Source organism: Microtus pennsylvanicus, chromosome 17, assembly GCF_037038515.1.
Source record: "Microtus pennsylvanicus isolate mMicPen1 chromosome 17, mMicPen1.hap1, whole genome shotgun sequence".
Classification (NCBI taxonomy): domain Eukaryota; kingdom Metazoa; phylum Chordata; class Mammalia; order Rodentia; family Cricetidae; genus Microtus; species Microtus pennsylvanicus.
The window spans coordinates 5,873,227-5,890,456 of NC_134595.1; positions in this window are offsets into that span (position 1 = coordinate 5,873,227).

Sequence of the window (17,230 nt, forward strand, 5' to 3'; positions counted from 1 at the left end):
TCCAAACAGAAACCTCGTTAAGCATTTCGAGGCTTCCCACTGCCCCTGTGGTTTCTGAGCACCAGCTATGAGACCCACGCATAACCTGCTCTTTTCCTGCTCTTCAGAAGCGACTTAGACTGCTCTCCCTTCACTGTCTGCTCCACCCAGAGAGCTTTTACAAAGCCAACAACACACCAGCTCTGGCCAGGACCTTTGCACAACTTTAGACCTAGAATCTTTGCCCTGGCCACTGCCGCTCATCCAACTGCTCGCTCAGTCGTGACCTTCAAGAACGTGCTCTGTCTGGGGTGAGCTGCTACACGGCACTTCCAGTAATTACATCCTCACCATTATCAGGGTGTTTTTACGTTAATGGATACCTTCCTATGAGACGACAAATACCATGATAATATTGTTTCGCAGATAACAATTACATCCGGTTTCGTTTGTCATATTTTTGTTTTGTGGTTTTGAGGCATTGGTAGCCTGGATTTGCCACATTCGCAAAGCTGACCTTGGACTCCCAGTCTTCCTGACTCCACCTCCCAAGGGTTGAGTTCGAAGCAATGTGCCACCACGATGCTCAGCTGCAATCAAGTCTGGCTTATAGACTATTATATCTTAAATGCCTAAGACAATATTTGTGACCCAAGTGTTAAATAAATACTTATGAGCTGACCAGAGTGACTCACACCTATAACCTCAGCACTTGGAAAGCTGAGACAGGCTGATTGTGTCATGATAAAATGCTGCAGGTCCCTGAATGGTGGCAGTGGGCAGGGGGCCACGAGACCATGGTGGGCCATGAAGGCAGCCAGGTCCCAGGCAGGGAGTCATGCGGTGGGTGAGAGACAGAGACAGACATGCAAAGAAAGTGGGTATTTATTTAGTGGGTTATGGAAGGGAAAGGGGGTAAGGGGAAAAGGGGGAAGAGCAGAGAGAGGCGGGGGGGGGAGAAACGGGATGTGTGGTGGTGGTGGGTAGCCACCTGCAGCAGCTACCTCTACGGGAGAGAGACAGAAAGGAAAGAACTCAGGAAGATTTGCTTGCCTCAGTGGAGGGGGAGGTGAGTGGGTGGAGCTTGTCTCTTAAAGAGATGGGACAGACCATTACAGATTGCAAGTTCAATGATAGCCTGGGTTACATAGGACATATGTTTTAAGACCAGCCTGGCAAGATCCTGGCATAGCAAGACCTGGTCTTAAAATAAATAAGTAAGCAAGTAAATAAATAAATATTCATGGTATTGTACTCAGTGATGTGAAGACCTCTGTTCTGGTTCTTCTGTCTGTTTTTAATTTATCAATATAGTTTTCTCCCTGAGGAGCTCCGATGACCATTGTGTGTAGGAACACACATCCTTATTTTCTCACTCGATGCAGGAACTCGGACTGGCTTCCTATGAGACTGAGGAAACACCTTCTTCTCTCTGGGGCCTGAACTTTTCTTCACAGATTTCCGAATGCAGATTCATCCAGTCCCAGTAAACACAGGCATACTTCATGGGATGGGGAAATGGCTCATTTGGTTATCTCCACTATGCAAGTACAAGGACCTGAGTTCAGATGCCCAGTACCAAGTATCTGCAACTCCAGTGCTGGAGGCTCAGGGCAGAGAAGGTGGATCCCCGACATCACTGGCCAGCCATTCAAAGAGCTCTAGTTGCTACTGGCTCCAAACATAAGGTGTTGCACCAGGTGGGGTCGCACACACTTTTAATCCCTGTCTGGAGGCAGAGGCAGGTTGATCTTTGAGTTTCATGCTAGCCAGAGCTACACAATCAGGGCCTGTCTCAAAAGGGGAAGGACGCGGTAGCATATATCGCTAATCCCATCTCTTGGAAGGCAGAGGTAGGCACCTCTGTGAGGTTGAAGCCAACCTAGTTTAAATAGCAGCTCCTAGACCAGCCAGAGCAAATAGACCTTGTCTTAAAAAACTTATTTTAAAAGGTAGAGAAGATCAAGGAAGACACCTGACTTGGACTTCTGGACTGCAAATAAACAGATGTCCGCGTGCCTACACACACACACACACACACACACACACACACACACACACACACTTCCGCAATGTCTCCGGCCTTCTTAAGACCCTCTAGGAAAGACAATGGAAGGCCTTGGCTGGGAGGACAGCTGATGATGAAAGGGCTTCAGCACTCCAGACATGTTTACAGAGATGATGGGTGGAACTGAGAACTGTAGTCTGTGGTCCCCAAGGACTCTGCTGCATGAGGCCCCTAGGGTGACTCCATCAAGCTACGCTGCTCGCAGCCACTGAGCATCAGGGTCCCCACCTTAGTGTGACCGGGCAGACTTAAGGGGGCCATCTGAATACTCAGATCCCACAACTCCATTTATAAAAGAAAGTCAGGCATCAGCTGCAGACTTGAGGCTTCACACGTATGGGTGCCTAGATTTAGAATACTCTATTATTACCAAGTTACATCAGCCAAACTCAGAATTCTGCCAATTTAGTGGAAACTGATTTTATCTAGAAACCAAAAACAAAGAAGTTTTTATGATTTTTCTTTTTTAAAAAAGCATGTTCTCAGGAAACCTTAGGCCCAGTGAAGAGATTGCTCTCATGAAGCAAGGTTGTCTATCGGGTGTTCACCTATATAAAGGTAGAAAGTGAACTACCTATGCTCCAGATAGATTTATGTGCTTGAATGTGGCAACATACGATTTTAGTGTACTTTATCACAGAAACAGAAAATTTTAATATACAAAACATTAAAATACAAAAGAATGGAGACATGTAATCACCTTGGCCTACAGAAAAGTATTCTCCAAGGCAGTGATTCTAACACTGAACTAGGCCCACAGTCAAGTGTGTGTGTGTGTGTGTGTGTGTGTGTGTGTGTGTGTGTGCGTGCATGTGTATCTATGTGTCTGTCTGTGTCTGTGTGTGAGTGTACCCATCCATGTAGAGGCTTATACTTCAGCAAGGTTAACTGGCCAATGAGCTCCTGGGTTTGCCTGTCTCCACCCAAGCACTGGGGTAACAGGTGTATTTGCAGTCATGCCCTGCATTTTATGTGGATGCTGGAGATTTGAACTCAGGGCTTCATGCTTAGCAATAGTATTTTTACTCACTGAACCGTCTCCCCAGCCTCTCTGCCTCCTCCACCCCCTCCTCATCCTCATTGCATTATGATGATGATGATGATGGTGACAATGATGACGGCAATGACCATGATGATAGTGTTTCTCATTAACCTGGAGCTTGTATTTGCAGCTAGGCTGACTGCTGTCTCCCTTCTCCAGCAACAATCCTAGGTTTGCCTGTTGCCATGCCTGTGAGTAGATCTGGACATGTGAACTCAGGTCCTCATGCTTACGAGGCAGGCATTCTACCCCCTGGACCATCTCCCCTAAGCATCTCCTCCCCTCCTCCTTTTTTTGGGTTGTCTCTCTATTTCCTTTCCCCATGTGTCTGTGTGTGTAGTGTGGGGTGTGTATAATGTATGTACTTATTAATGAAGGTGTGTGCGTGTGTGCGCCCACACATTTAGAAGCCGGGGTAGATGTTGGATGTCTTCCCTTCATTGCTCCCCATCTGTATTTCTGAGAAAAGTCTCTCATCAAACCTAAAGCTCATCTGATTGGGCTAGACTGGACGACCAAGAAGCTCCAGGAATCCATCTGTCTCTGTGCCCCCCAGGGCCAGAGTTATAGGCATGTGCCACTGTGCCCACTGTTCTGGGCATCTGAAGTCATGTTCTCATGCTTACAAGGCAGGCACTTCCTCACCAAGCCGTCTTCCCAGCCCCCCTGAGCATCTTTCCTAGTGGATCCTTCACACCATCATACTAGAACCTCAGTCTTGGGTTTCCTAGCCTCCAGCACTATCAGAAACAAGCAAATTTCTTGGCACACCTGTTCTGTGTTTGTAAGTGTCTGATCAATGGTATTCTTGAAATCAGTTGAAGAGATGAGCACATTGCAGGTTTAGCTCATCCTGAAGCCCTCTTCTTTCTTTCTCCTCTTTTAATAACACAAAAATCTTGCATTTACAGCAGCTGCCTGTTTCCTATAGCTTCTCTCTATACTCTACAGCAGAGGTAGTTTCCTTCGTCCTTCTGTGCCTTCTCCTCTAGGTCACAGTGCTTTGTTTCATCCATAAATAAAATAAGTGGTGTCTATATTGAAGGTCCCTCAGAACATGCTTCTGAGCCCGTTCTCTGATGGGAGAAATGATGCATGATTGAAATCACCCAATGAGATCGGAGAAAAGGTCATGTGCAGAGCTCTCGGATCTCACCCCTGGGGCCAAGCCAGCTTTCCCCAACCTTTCTTGCAGGGACAGACTTCATAGTCAGCTTCCCTTGAATACTTGAAGTCCAAGGAGCAAGCTGTCTTTACTGGCATAGCATTTATGCTATGAATGCCAGAGGGGAGAGGGAGAGAGAGAGGGAAAGAGAGAGAGGAAGTTCTGGGAGAAGGTTTAAGGATAGTAAGCTTTCCTGTAAATCGGATACTGTCAAGAAGTATGGTTATGGGGTTGGAGCAGAGGCTCAGTGGTTAAGAGCACTGACTACTCTTCCCGAGGACCTAGGTTCAATTCCCAGCACCACATGGTAGCTCACAACCCATGCTCAGGCTGTAGGGCTTTAGGCCTGTGGTTAGGCCCATCATGGTGGGAGTAAGTCACAGACCAGAGCTGCGTATTACATACAACCAGGAAGCCAACAGCACGGAAGAAAGGGGCTGACTCCAATATTTCCTTCATTGACCTTGCTCTCTTTTACTAACGTTTCTACCATTTCCGGATTTGCCAAAGGCCGGAGGCAAACACATGACCTTTGGAGGGGCATTTAGTAACCAAATAGCAGGAGGTTAGGGAAGGCTCTAGGGAAATGGTGGATTAAAATTAGACCTTGAGGTTAAATTGTGACAGAGAGGAAGAAAGAAGGGGCTGGTAATGCTGGTGTTTGGGCCAGAAACGAATTCAGGGAAGGGAAGACATGACTGAGTCTTGTTCCCTGGAGGGGTTGAAGAGCTGTTGAGCAAGAACTGATCTGAGGAGACCAATGTCTCATGAGTGCCATCAACGACGTTTCAAGATAGACCCAACTGGACACTGGGTAAGAGTGATCCAGGCAGAATTTAGGTCAGAAAAGAGGTGACAGGTTTCAGACATCTAAGGGCAAATTATATCTGTAAACTAATTCATTCAAGACCAGCTGATGTTATCCAGTATTGGACAAGTTTGAACTTTGATTTTTCATACCTATGAATGTCAGAAAAAATCTAGTGGATTATGGGTTCAGTAATTTGTTTCAAATCAATAATGTAGGCGTCAGATCATAGACATTGCTATCATTTTCTTTCTCCTGGCTGTGTGTGGATCAGACATAACCGGCTGCCTTCTTCACCAAACTATGAGTCCAAATAAACTATTATTTTATTTTTGTCATAGCAAGAGAAAAGTAACTAATACAGTATACACATATCTGTGTATATGTATTTGTGCATGTTTCTGTGTTCACACATGTATATGTATGTGTGTATGTATACATATGTGTGTATATATATTGTGTGTGAGTGTATACATGTGCATGTGTGTATGCATATGTATTTGTGTGTATGTGCGTGTCCTAGAGCATGAGCAGGTGTGTGGGAACTTGAGTCCCCACATGTGCTAAGCATATACTCTGAGTTGCACCATGGAGCCATATTTCCCCATTTATAATATTTTTAAAGACTAAGTTGTCCTTTCCAGGTCTTGCTATTACAAACAGCATACTGTTACATACATCTTGGTAACTTTTTGCCACAATGTCCATGTTAGGAATTTTTCCTAATGCGAGCTTTCTGCCCAGGCAAAAATCCCAATCAAGCCAAATCACAACAAGCCAGATTAAAAATATCCAGGTTTAATGGGATTCCTGTGCTCTTGGGTGGCCCCGAGGGGGAACCGGGAGGCTGCAAAAGCTACCACGACCACCGTGGGGAGAGGAAAGAGACCATGAGGGGACCTTCCGGGGAAGCAGTTTAAGTAGACTGGGGGAGTAGTCAAGATTTTGGCGGGCTGTCTAGACACTCCTCTGGGAAGGGGTCAGAGCTTGGCGGAAACAGGGACGCAGCCTCCAAAGATGGAGGGCAGTGACTGGGACTTGGGACTTACAGTTCACATAGTAATTTTTTAGTCTAAATTGAAGACTCAGATGATGCAGTACAATTAAAATTTGAAAGATACTACTAAATTCTTTTTGAAGTATACAAATTAATGCCTTTTACCAAATAGTATGAGAATGCCTGTGCCCTGCATGCCCAGAAAGGTTTATTAGTATCCAGCTTTGATGATATTGTATTATAATTCACACACGAGACAGCCGATCCGTGTGCTGTATACAATATACAGTTCCGCTGTGATATCACGTCACAGTTTTACAACCATCCCCACAACGGTTTTCATGACCCCATTGCCAGAAGTCTCTGTAGCCCTTTGCCACCTTCCTCAGACCCCTCCCATTTCTAGTTCCAGTTCTGGCCACCCTTGATCTACACAAACTGCTCTTACAACATCACCACACCTCTAAGGTGTCCCAGAAGATTGCAGTTAATATTTCTGATCGATATATTGAAAGGTCAAGGCATAATATTGGCCACATTCTTAACTTTGATGTAACGATTCTTAAATGCTATATTTTCTCCAGGAACCTGTGAAGACCCAGGGATAAACCCTGACAGTTTTCAGCAGCGTTCACCAGAGTAAGTAACGGCCTGGTGTGACAGAATTCCAGCTATAGGCAGATAGGTAGAAAAGGAATAGATGTGCGAAGATAAAAAATTGATCAATAGAGAGTGGTTGCGAGCAGCCTCTTTCAATTGTTGGTTTTATTTGGAGATAACTGGCTGTGTATTTGGACTTTTACCCGACTTCGATTTTTATCCCACAATCAAACTGTTTATGGATTATCCAAAGCGACAGGAAATAAAGAGCCAAACACAGCAGTGCTCACTCTTGACCCCTCGTACCTCTTAATTTTGAAGTTGCCTTTTCAGAATCATAAAATAAAGAGCTATTTTCCTGCGATTTCTTTCCTTCAAAATATTTGGATAATACACAAGGGTGACTAAATGGATATAGTTCGGATCTGCCGTGAAGACGCTGGTCCACAGAAAAGCTGAGTGAACAGAGTCCAAGCGTCCGTGGAGTACCTGGAAATTACACCTGGCAGCCAGCAACCTTTTGTGCCTCTTTGTTGTACTGCGTTTCCCGCAGCGGCTTTCAAGGGTACCTTTATTACACTGATGACTAAATTAGTGTTGGATTTAATGAGAGAGATCTGTCCTTTTATTTGTGCCTTTTCCCTTCTTTTTCTTACTTAAAAAAAAAAGAAAAAGGATCAGCATCACAAAAGCTTTGTACATTTCTAGTTTGCTTTTGATGATGTGACCATTTGCTCCCATCCATCTCCATGGTAATAGGCTTCCTCCACCCCCACTACTCCAGGCCTCCACGGCTTCGGAGGCTTCGGGAGTCGAGGAGAGTTGCACGCTAAAATAATGCAGAGAAATAAATTGGTCTCTGTAAATAGGCCCCATCTTCAAAGCCTTTGAATTTTCTTCAGAATGTGATCCATTTCCCCCCCTGAGCCTGGAAATAGGAATATTACAGATAAAATATTTGAAAGTAAAAATTTGCATCTCAACAAACATATCCAGTAAATACTTGTATTCCAAAATAAGACTTGGAAAGGACTTTAAAATTTGAAGAGGCTCAGGTTTGAATCGGTCTAAGATGCAGATACTTGAGGAAACTGAGGCTCAAGGTAATTGATCACCTTGTATTCAGGCCTAACTTGGGGCCAGGATTTCAGCCTCCCAGCAAGATAGCCCTTCGTGGGTTCTCAGTAATATGACAATACCAGTCATGATGTTAGTAACAGTAGCTATCCTTCATAAGGATAATAAGAATAAATACATAAACAAATAACAAATACAAGATATTCTGAAAAATGAAAGAAAGTGTGATGCCCGTGATGAACAAAGTTTTACCATAACTCAAAGGGGGTTTGTTGTAGTTTGAGACAGGGTCATACTATGTAACCCTGACTGGCTTCAGTGTCACAGAGATCCCCACCTCATCTAGTTTTTAACCTGACCTTTAAAAAATGAATTTTGTGACTTTTAAATCATGTTATTTTAAAGAATAAACACATAGAACTAACTCACTATTTTAAAGATGATATCTATGCAAAAACACATCTACACAAATGTATATATTTTGTAGTATATAAGGAAAGATAATAACAGTGATATTCTCTGGGAGGTTGTAGTTAACTTAAACGTTCTTTTTTATAGTTTTTTTTTTGAGAAACTGGGAATGTAGTTCAATGTGGAGTGCTTGTCTAGGCTCTGTTCAATCCCAGCATTGCAGAAAATGGGGTGTGGTGTGCAAGTCCATAATCCCAGCACTCTGGAGGAAGAGGTTGAAGGAAGGAATTCCGGGGTAATTTTTGGCTATGTTGTAAGCTGGAGACCAGCCTGGGATACAGGAGACCTTTCCCAAAGGGAGGGAAATTGTTTTCTGTGTTTAAATATTTTTTTGTGCAAAATTTGCATTATTTTTCACATAAGAAAAAAAAGTATTTTATTTTTAGGAAAGATACTTACTATTTGATGCTTAAAAAGGTAATTCAGAGGTCCTGTAAAGTGGCTTACCAGTAAAGGTGCTTGCCACCAAGCCTGAAGACCTGAGTTGGGACCAGGGGGCCACACGGGAAGGAGATACCCGAGTCCTTGTAAAATTGTCATTTGTATCACATGACACGATGGCATGCCCACATCTACAGACAATATAAATAAACGTGCTCAAAAATTGAAATCTCTCCCACCTGGCTCAATCTTACCATTCTTTCCCTACAAAATACGAAACAATCTATGATTCAGAACAGCTATTGACATATACGTTGGTTGTCCTGTTTAGTCTGACTTGTTACTGGGGACTGCAATGGCTGTTTCTCCTTCACAGAATGGTGGTGAACCTCACTTAGCTAGGAACAAATTGCCTGACTGGATCTGTACATTAGATAAAGATGTACTTTTTAACCTAAACCTTAGAAAGCATTTCCTAGCCCTTAATTCATTGAAGGCTCACCTCATTAAAACACTTTTGGTTTTAAAGACTTTTCACAGGTCCACAAACAAAACTCAGAAGATTGATTGCACCCATAGAAAGTATGGGACACCTTCTGGGAATAAGTAATATAAGTGATATGGAAGAAAAACAGCAGCAGACCACAGTATGGCACATGGGGCAGGTCCCTGGAGCAGTGCATTGTGGGTGACAGATGCTGAGACTAACTGAGGGATGCCACCAGGGCTTGGATAAAGCATGAGGCTCGGTTGACCAGGCAGACAAAGCAGAACCTGCTGCTAGCTTGAAGGTGTCCTCTACCCGGCTGTAAACTAACACACACACACACACACACACACACACACACACACACACACACACACACAAAGACTTAGTTCTCCTGAATCGCTTTCTCTACTTGATTATAGTTCAGATCAACTAGACCCAAAAGGTTTTTTAAATTTCAGTGTTAATACTGTTTTAATCATTGCTATAGAAAGTTAGTGTTTGAAACTTGGAGAAAAGATCAAATGGTCACTTACTGCAGCTTCTTATACATCTTACTTAAAGATTTTCCTGGGAGAAAAAAATCTAATTGGAATGAGAGGAAAATAGAAATGGAAAATTTAGCAGATGCGGGTCATTAATACTCGGTGGGAAGTGTCTATCTTGAAGAAGGGATTCAAAGACATTTCTTGGTCTTTACTCCAAATTTCTTCCTTTTGTGGTGGTTCAAACCAAAATCCACAGCTCTGTCCCCAGCTCTTCTCCTCCCTTCAGTCCAGCATTCAGCCCATAAGCACATGGTCCCATTTACCCCTCCTAAGTACACTGCTTCCTCGACTTCTCACTCCTCCTCCACAGCAGACCCTGCGGACTCAGTGCCAACATCTCTTGCATGAGCAATACAAAGACTCCTAATGCATCTCCCCGACCCTCACCCCTGCACCGTGGCCCCTCTGACCCTCACCCCTGCATATGCTCTCCATGGCCCCCTGACCCTCACCCCTGCATATGCTCTCCATGGCCCCCTGACCCTCACCCCTGCACGTGCTCTCCATGGCCCCCTGACCCTCACCCCTGCATATGCTCTCCATGCCCCCCCGACCCTCACCCCTGCACGTGCTCTCTCTCCATGGCCCCCCTGACCCTCACCCCTGCATATGCTCTCTGTGGCCCCCTGACCCTCACCCCTGCACATGCTCTCCATGGCCCCTCTGACCCTCACCCCTGCATATGCTCTCCATGGCCCCCCTGACCCTCACCCCTGCATATGCTCTCCGTGGCCCCTCAGACCCTCACCCCTGCATATGCTCTCCATGGCCCCCTGACCCTCACCCCTGCATACGCTCTCCATGGCCCCCTGACCCTCACCCCTGCATATGCTCTCCGTGGCCCCTCAGACCCTCACCCCTGCATATGCTCTCCGTGGCCCCCGACCCTCACCCCTGCACGTGCTCTCTCTCCATGGCCCCCCTGACCCTCACCCCTGCATATGCTCTCTGTGGCCCCTCTGACCCTCACCCCTGCATATGCTCTCCATGGCCCCCTGACCCTCACCCCTGCACGTGCTCTCTCCATGGCAGCCAGATGTGAAGCATCAATGAGGTCATGCACACCTCCTCCCTGCTGAAAGTCTGAGCACCTTTCACCTAGAGTAGGTACTTGATGTAGGCCCAGCGAACCTGTCTCTTCCTCCTTCTCTGTTCCAGGCCCGGGATCTCCATGATATTTCTTGCTCTCCCCGTGTTTCCTGTGCACACATGGGCCTTGCATAAGGACTTCCCTGGGTTTTTGTTGTTTAATTTTTGCACCCACCACCATGCTCCCACAGCATGCAACTGTGCCCAAATACACTATTGCAGGAGGATCCCTCCACCAACCGCATCCAAAATGGCATCTTGAGCCTGCTCTCTTCCCTATTCTCTGATGGTCCTTATCCCGAGCTGCAATTAAATCATGCCATTTTAATGCATGTGTCTTCTGTCTCTACCACTGAAAGGCAGATGCCACTGAGAAGAATGTGGTCTTTCTTGTTACCTACTGTGAGGGTGGTTATTGACGTAGAGAAGTCACTCAAAACACATCTATAGAATTAATGGGTGGTTTCATCTTTATCCTTTCCTCTCTGAGACCGAGTTTGGGGCTAAGGGCCCACATGAAAGCCACTGCCTGGAGGGACAGTAAGTCTTCAAGCAGCCTGTGCTGAAGGGACACGCTGCATGTTTGTCATGAATCAATGTAGATGTTTCAGTGGTACCCGTGGATATTTGGGTTGTACTGTTTCTGTGGCTGCCTAAACAGTACTGTATGAAAAGCTATACCGTGGTCCTGTAATCACTTAAAGCAGGTGCTTACTGCCCCCTGCAGGTGGTTATCTTGTCGAAGTCAGAGACTCACCTATATTCTGCAAGTGATTGGCATATAGATCATCTGTAAAACTACTACTGAATTGAATAAAGTCCATGATTTTCAATTTAATGCATGGGTTATGTTTTTTTTAAAAATCTCCTTGTATATGTATGTGTGCATTTGAAATATCTAGTTTGAAGTTATCAGACATGAGGGATGTCAATTCTCTCCAGGTTAATTTATTGCAACTCCAGTGAAAATACATAACACTGTTTTATTATTACTTTATCTTTTCATTTTGAGACAGGATCTCCCCATTTAGCTCTGGATGGATTGGAATTTACAGATATCCACCTGCTTCTGCCTCCCAAGGGCTGGAATTAAAGGTTTGTGGCACTGTGCTTAGATACTTTTTTGATTTTTGTGTGTCTCTGCGTGTGAGTGCAGACACCAGAGGCACTGAACTCCACTGGGTGGGTGTTATAAGTGGTGGTAAGCTGTCTGAGGTGGGTGCTGGAAACAGAGCTTGGATTTTGGGGAGAGCTACAGCCCCCAAGCTAGTTGTTACTAAGCCTTATGTGAAAAGATAAGGAATACAGGGAAGAAGGGTTGAGAGAATGATAGAAAAGGGATTGTTGAAAGGACCTGGCCTTGCTAGATGCTGAGACAGGCTGCTCACTCCTGTACATAGGGCATTCCCATTCTTGGGTAGGAAGACTCAGCATTGAAAGCTTGTCAACATTTAAACCCCAGTTCTAACAAAAACAACTCTCCAATGGAAGCTGGTGCTGAAATCTGCATGGGACAGCCCGCATCCCCAACACCCAGGAAAGCGTTAGAAAGTGTGACTATGAGACACGATGCCCTGCCAGAGGCTAAACCCACCATGAGCCTCCCTGATTGAGATGGAGTGTCCCTCGGCATGACCGACAAGAAAACCAAGGGAGTAGGAAAAATCCCATAAGCAGAAATACACATGGATGGGAAAACCTACATGAAAAAGTGGCAGCTGGACCAGAGGGCAAACTAAACATTGTAATCAATACAGGGTGGAGATGGGAGAGTCAGGAGTTCAAAGTCACGCTCAGCCAGATAGTGAAGTCCAGGGAAGCCTGGGCTGCCTGAGACCCTGTCTAAACAAACAATTAGTGCTGTTCAAGTTATATGTTTGGAAATAAGAAAGAATTAATCCATGCCTCATACTAAAGTTCACATAGACATAGATCAACAGCAAACCGTGGGCAATGTAAATAGGAAAAAAACCTCCACAGGCTCCATTTTCCCAGACTCTAACGGTTATAAAGAAAAGGACTGAGATCTTTGACTATATACAATTAAAAAATTGGCATGACTAAAACGTTACCATAAACAAACTTCAAAAATGAGCAGCAAATATATTTGTAAGATACACCACATATTATGGTATCATATGCTTTTAATCCCAGCACTCAAGAGGCAGAGGTAGGCAGATCTCTGAAAATTCAAGGCCAGCCTGGTCTAGTGAGTGAGTTCTAGGATATTCAGGGCTGTGTAGGGAGACTGTTGCCTTGAAAAACCAAAATAAAATGAAATAAAATAAAAAGATGATATTCCTAATATCTAATTAACTTTTAATATTATAGGGGTAAAGAACACAAAACCTAATGGAAAATGGAAAACTATATTAACAGACACTTCTGGTAAGAAATGGAGAAGGGAGTTTTAGTTTATTTGTCAAATAGGAGCTCAGTCACCTGTGTCACGCTCACTAGCAAAGAGAAGGAAATACTATATGAGAGTTTAATAGAAGTTAGAAGTACGGGCAATGAAACACAGAACGGTATGGTGCCCAGAGCTGGGAGGAACAGTAGCCATTGTCTCCTGTTTTAGTTAGGGTTTCTATTGCTGTGAAGAGACACCATGACCACAGCAACTCTTGTAAAGGAAAACATTTAATTGGGTGGCTTACAGTTTCTGAGGTTTAGCCCATTATCATCATGGCAAGAAGCATGGTGGCATGCAGACAGACCTGGTGCTGAGAAGGAGCTGAGAGTTCTACATCTTGATCTGCAGGCAACAGAAGGAGACTGTGAGCCACACTGCGTGTAGCTTGAGCATATAAGACCTCAAAGCCTGCCCCCATAGTGACACACTTCCTCCATCCAACAAGGCTACAGCTTCTAATAGGGCCACTCCCTCTGGAGTCTACGGGGACTCCAAACCACTACACCACCCAAAGAACACAGGGTAGGCAAGTGGAGAGGGCAGAGTCATGAAGTCACACCACGTGACGAGCTTTGAGAATAAACCTTACCTCACTAACCTTCTGCCAGGGTCACCAAGTGACTGTACTAAACTGCATATCAATAAAGTCCATACCTGATACCTGGGATGTAGATCAGGAGTATGAGAGAAACATCATCTGGGGAGACAAGAGGGTACTACCCAGAACATTGATTATTTCAAGCACAGAGTCCAAATGACCTCAAGCTATCACAGTATAGAAGATGAGGCTGAGGCTATCCCTCTTTTTTTTTTTTTTGCAGAGTGAGGTTGGATATTTATTTAGTGGGTTATGGAGGAGGAAGGGACAAGGAGAAAAAAGGAGAGAGAGAGAAGAAAGAAGAAAGAGGAGAGAGAGAGAGAGAGAGAGAGAGAGAGAGAGAGAGAGAGGAGAGAGAAGCTGCCTCTTCTAGCCTCACATATAAGCATGCACACACACACACACACACACTCATAAATAAATAAGAAAATCTAAAATAAGACAGCTGCTAAGTAGTGGCATGTACCTCCAATTGCAGCATGTGGGGTTGGAGTCAGGAGAACCAAGGAGTTCAGGACCATCCTCGGCTACAGAGTTTGAGGCCAGCCTGGGCTGCATGAGACCCTGTCTCAAACCAAAGCCTTTACATTTTACACACCTGTCTTATTATCATTTCATTTTACTTGGCAATTGTTTTGCGCTGTTTCTTCATTTTTACATTCTCTGTTACCAAGTGCCTAGGTCACATAAAGACCATTTTTATACATCATTGAAATGCAGGGTAATTTTGACCTATATATGCCAATAATAAGCCCAAAGCGCTAATGCATTTATCACCACTGTTTTACCTTGGGCTTGGGTTTTTGCTTAATTGGGCTTTTGTTTTCAGAATACCTTGGAAATACTTAGCATATTTTTATCACAGAAGAAAGAACTTGTGACCACCGTGACCATGGCACCGGAAGGACAAGGAGCAGCTGCAAGGGCTGACAGATCGCCAAGGCTCAAGTGACCCAGCCTGGCGGTGACATGGTCTTCGGCAAGATCACCCACAAAGAAATCCCTGCCAGGATCATCTTCGAGGACCACCAGTGTCTTGCGTTTCCCCCTCAAGCGCCAACGCATTTCCTGGTGATACCTATGAAGGATATGACCCAGATTTCTATAGCAGAAGGTGATGATGAAGTCTTCTAATGTGCTGCAGATCTGGGCCTGAACCAGGGCCATCAAAAGGTGGTGAATGAAGCGAGACAGTCTGTCTACCATATTCATCCTCATGTTCTCGGGGGTCAGCAGATGAAATGGCCTCCTGGCCAAGCAGTTTGGGGCTAATTTTCCCTTCTCTAGGTAGTGAGTCGGTTGGTAAGTTCCAGTTCATTAAATGGCACACATAGTTTTGCCTATGTATGGAGAAACTGAAGAGATCATTTAAAATCCTGTGCCTAAGCCGGGCGGTGGTGGCGTATGCCTTTAATCCCAGCACTCGGGAGGCAGAGGCAGGCGGATCTCTGTGAGTTCAAGGCCAGCCTGGTCTAAAAGAGCTAGTTCCAGGACAGGAACCAAAAAAGCTACAGAGAAACCCTGTCTCAAAAAACCCAAAAAATAAAAATAAAATCCTGTGCCTAATAAAAGACGTTTGTTGCTCCCCCCAAAAAAAAGAAAGAAAAGAAAAAGAGAAAGAAAGAGAAAGAGACAGAAAGAAGGAAGGAAGGAAGGAAGGAAGGAAGGAAGGAAGGAAGGAAGGAAGGAGGGAGAGAAGGAAGGAAGGAAGGGAAACTATTTACCTCAATGGGAAGTTGTCAGTTAAAAGCATTTGAATTAGTTGAATTAATTTGCTTTCTGTTGCTGTGATCTAATACTTGATCTAAAGCAGTTTAGGGGAAGAAAGTGTTTATTTCATCTTACAGTTGCAGTGTGTCACCGAGGGAAGTCAGGACAGGACCCTGAAGGCAGGGGCTGAAGCAGAGGCCACGGAGGGTGCTGCTTACTGGCTTGACCGCCATGGCTTGTTCAGTTTGCTTTCTTAAAGAACCCAGGACCACCAGCCCAGCCTCAGCACAGCCTGGGGCGGGCGGGGACTTTCATCATCAATCATGCACCAGGGAAATGGCCCCATGCACTTGCCCCACAGGCCTTCAGAGGGAGACAGTTCTTCACCTGGCATCTCTTCCCAGATGACTCCAGCTTGCATCAACCCCTGGGGCACATGGGTGCTAGGAACCGAACTCTGGTCTCTGGAAGAACCCCAAGCACTCTTAACCCCTGAGCAGACTCTATATCCTTAAAGTTTATCTTTTTAAAAACAAAATTTAAAGGGACATTTTTAATCCACATTCACTGCAGCACTGTTCAAGAAATAGCCAAGAAAGAGAAGCAACCTTGGGTCTACCAAGTCATGGATGGCTTTGTAAAAGTATGGTACAAATAATCAACGGGGAGCTCTGGAGGCATAAAAGAGAGTGAATTTTTGTCAGAGGGTACAAGACAGACAGACAGAGATCCCTGGGTTGAGTAAGCCCAAAAGACAAGTACTCACCTACTGTGGAATCTAAAAATTGAAAGTAAGGAGGTGGTTGTCAAAGTCTAGGAGATGGGGAGAGGTGTGAAACAGTTGCCCAGATGGAGCGGTTACCAGAGCAGCAAGCATCCCTGGTGAGCTAGAGCACAACAGGCTGACCAACGAGCAACAATCTCCTCTGTGCCTCAGAGAGCTGGAAGAAAGATTCAGAAGGTTTCCATAAAGTACTGGAAAATGTTTGAGGGACGCAGAAGTTTAAGCATTTCATGATATACGCACACGGAAACATCGCGGCAACCCATTAATAGGTACATTGCTGCATTCAAATAAGTTATTCCCTTTAAATTTCTATTTTTTTTATTTATGTGGGCATACATGTGTGTGTGCATGCCACGTAGATCAGAGGACAACTTGCTGGACTCAGTTTCCCTCTTTTCTTTGTAGGACTGAACTTAGGTCTTCAGGCTTAGCAGTAGGTGCCTAATTCACCTACCCATCTTTCTGACTCATGGGGGTTTTGTTTTGTTTTGTTTTAAATGTACCAGCTAACAATAAATTTAATTTGAAAAAAAAAGAAAAAAAAATTTGAGACTTCCAAAACAAGATTGATATGGCAAGGGACAGTATTTCCATCCTTTTCATTTAACTAAAAGGAAAAGCTGGCCAAAAACAATGTAAAGTACTTCGGGCAGGAGTCTGCCATCTGCTTGTCTTGATCTTTGCTTCGTGATAAACACTGCTGACCCTCTCACTGCCTGGTGATGCTCTCTGAGTTGTTAGGAGCTGTGTGGAGCACCATGAAGATTAGTGTGTGGTACCATCGCCCACTGAACACTCACGAAGATGATTTCTCTCCCCCCTGACTTTGACTTTTAGTTTATTTTCCCCTTCTTTTAAATCCATCGTTCTCAAAGCAAATTCTTCTTGCAATTGTGTTTATGGCGTGAGGGCTTACACACTTCAAGTGCTAATCAAATCTGTCTTAAGCCCTCTAGTGTCTTTGCTAATTTTATATTCCTCTCGCCACTGGTATTATAGCTCCAGTGTTT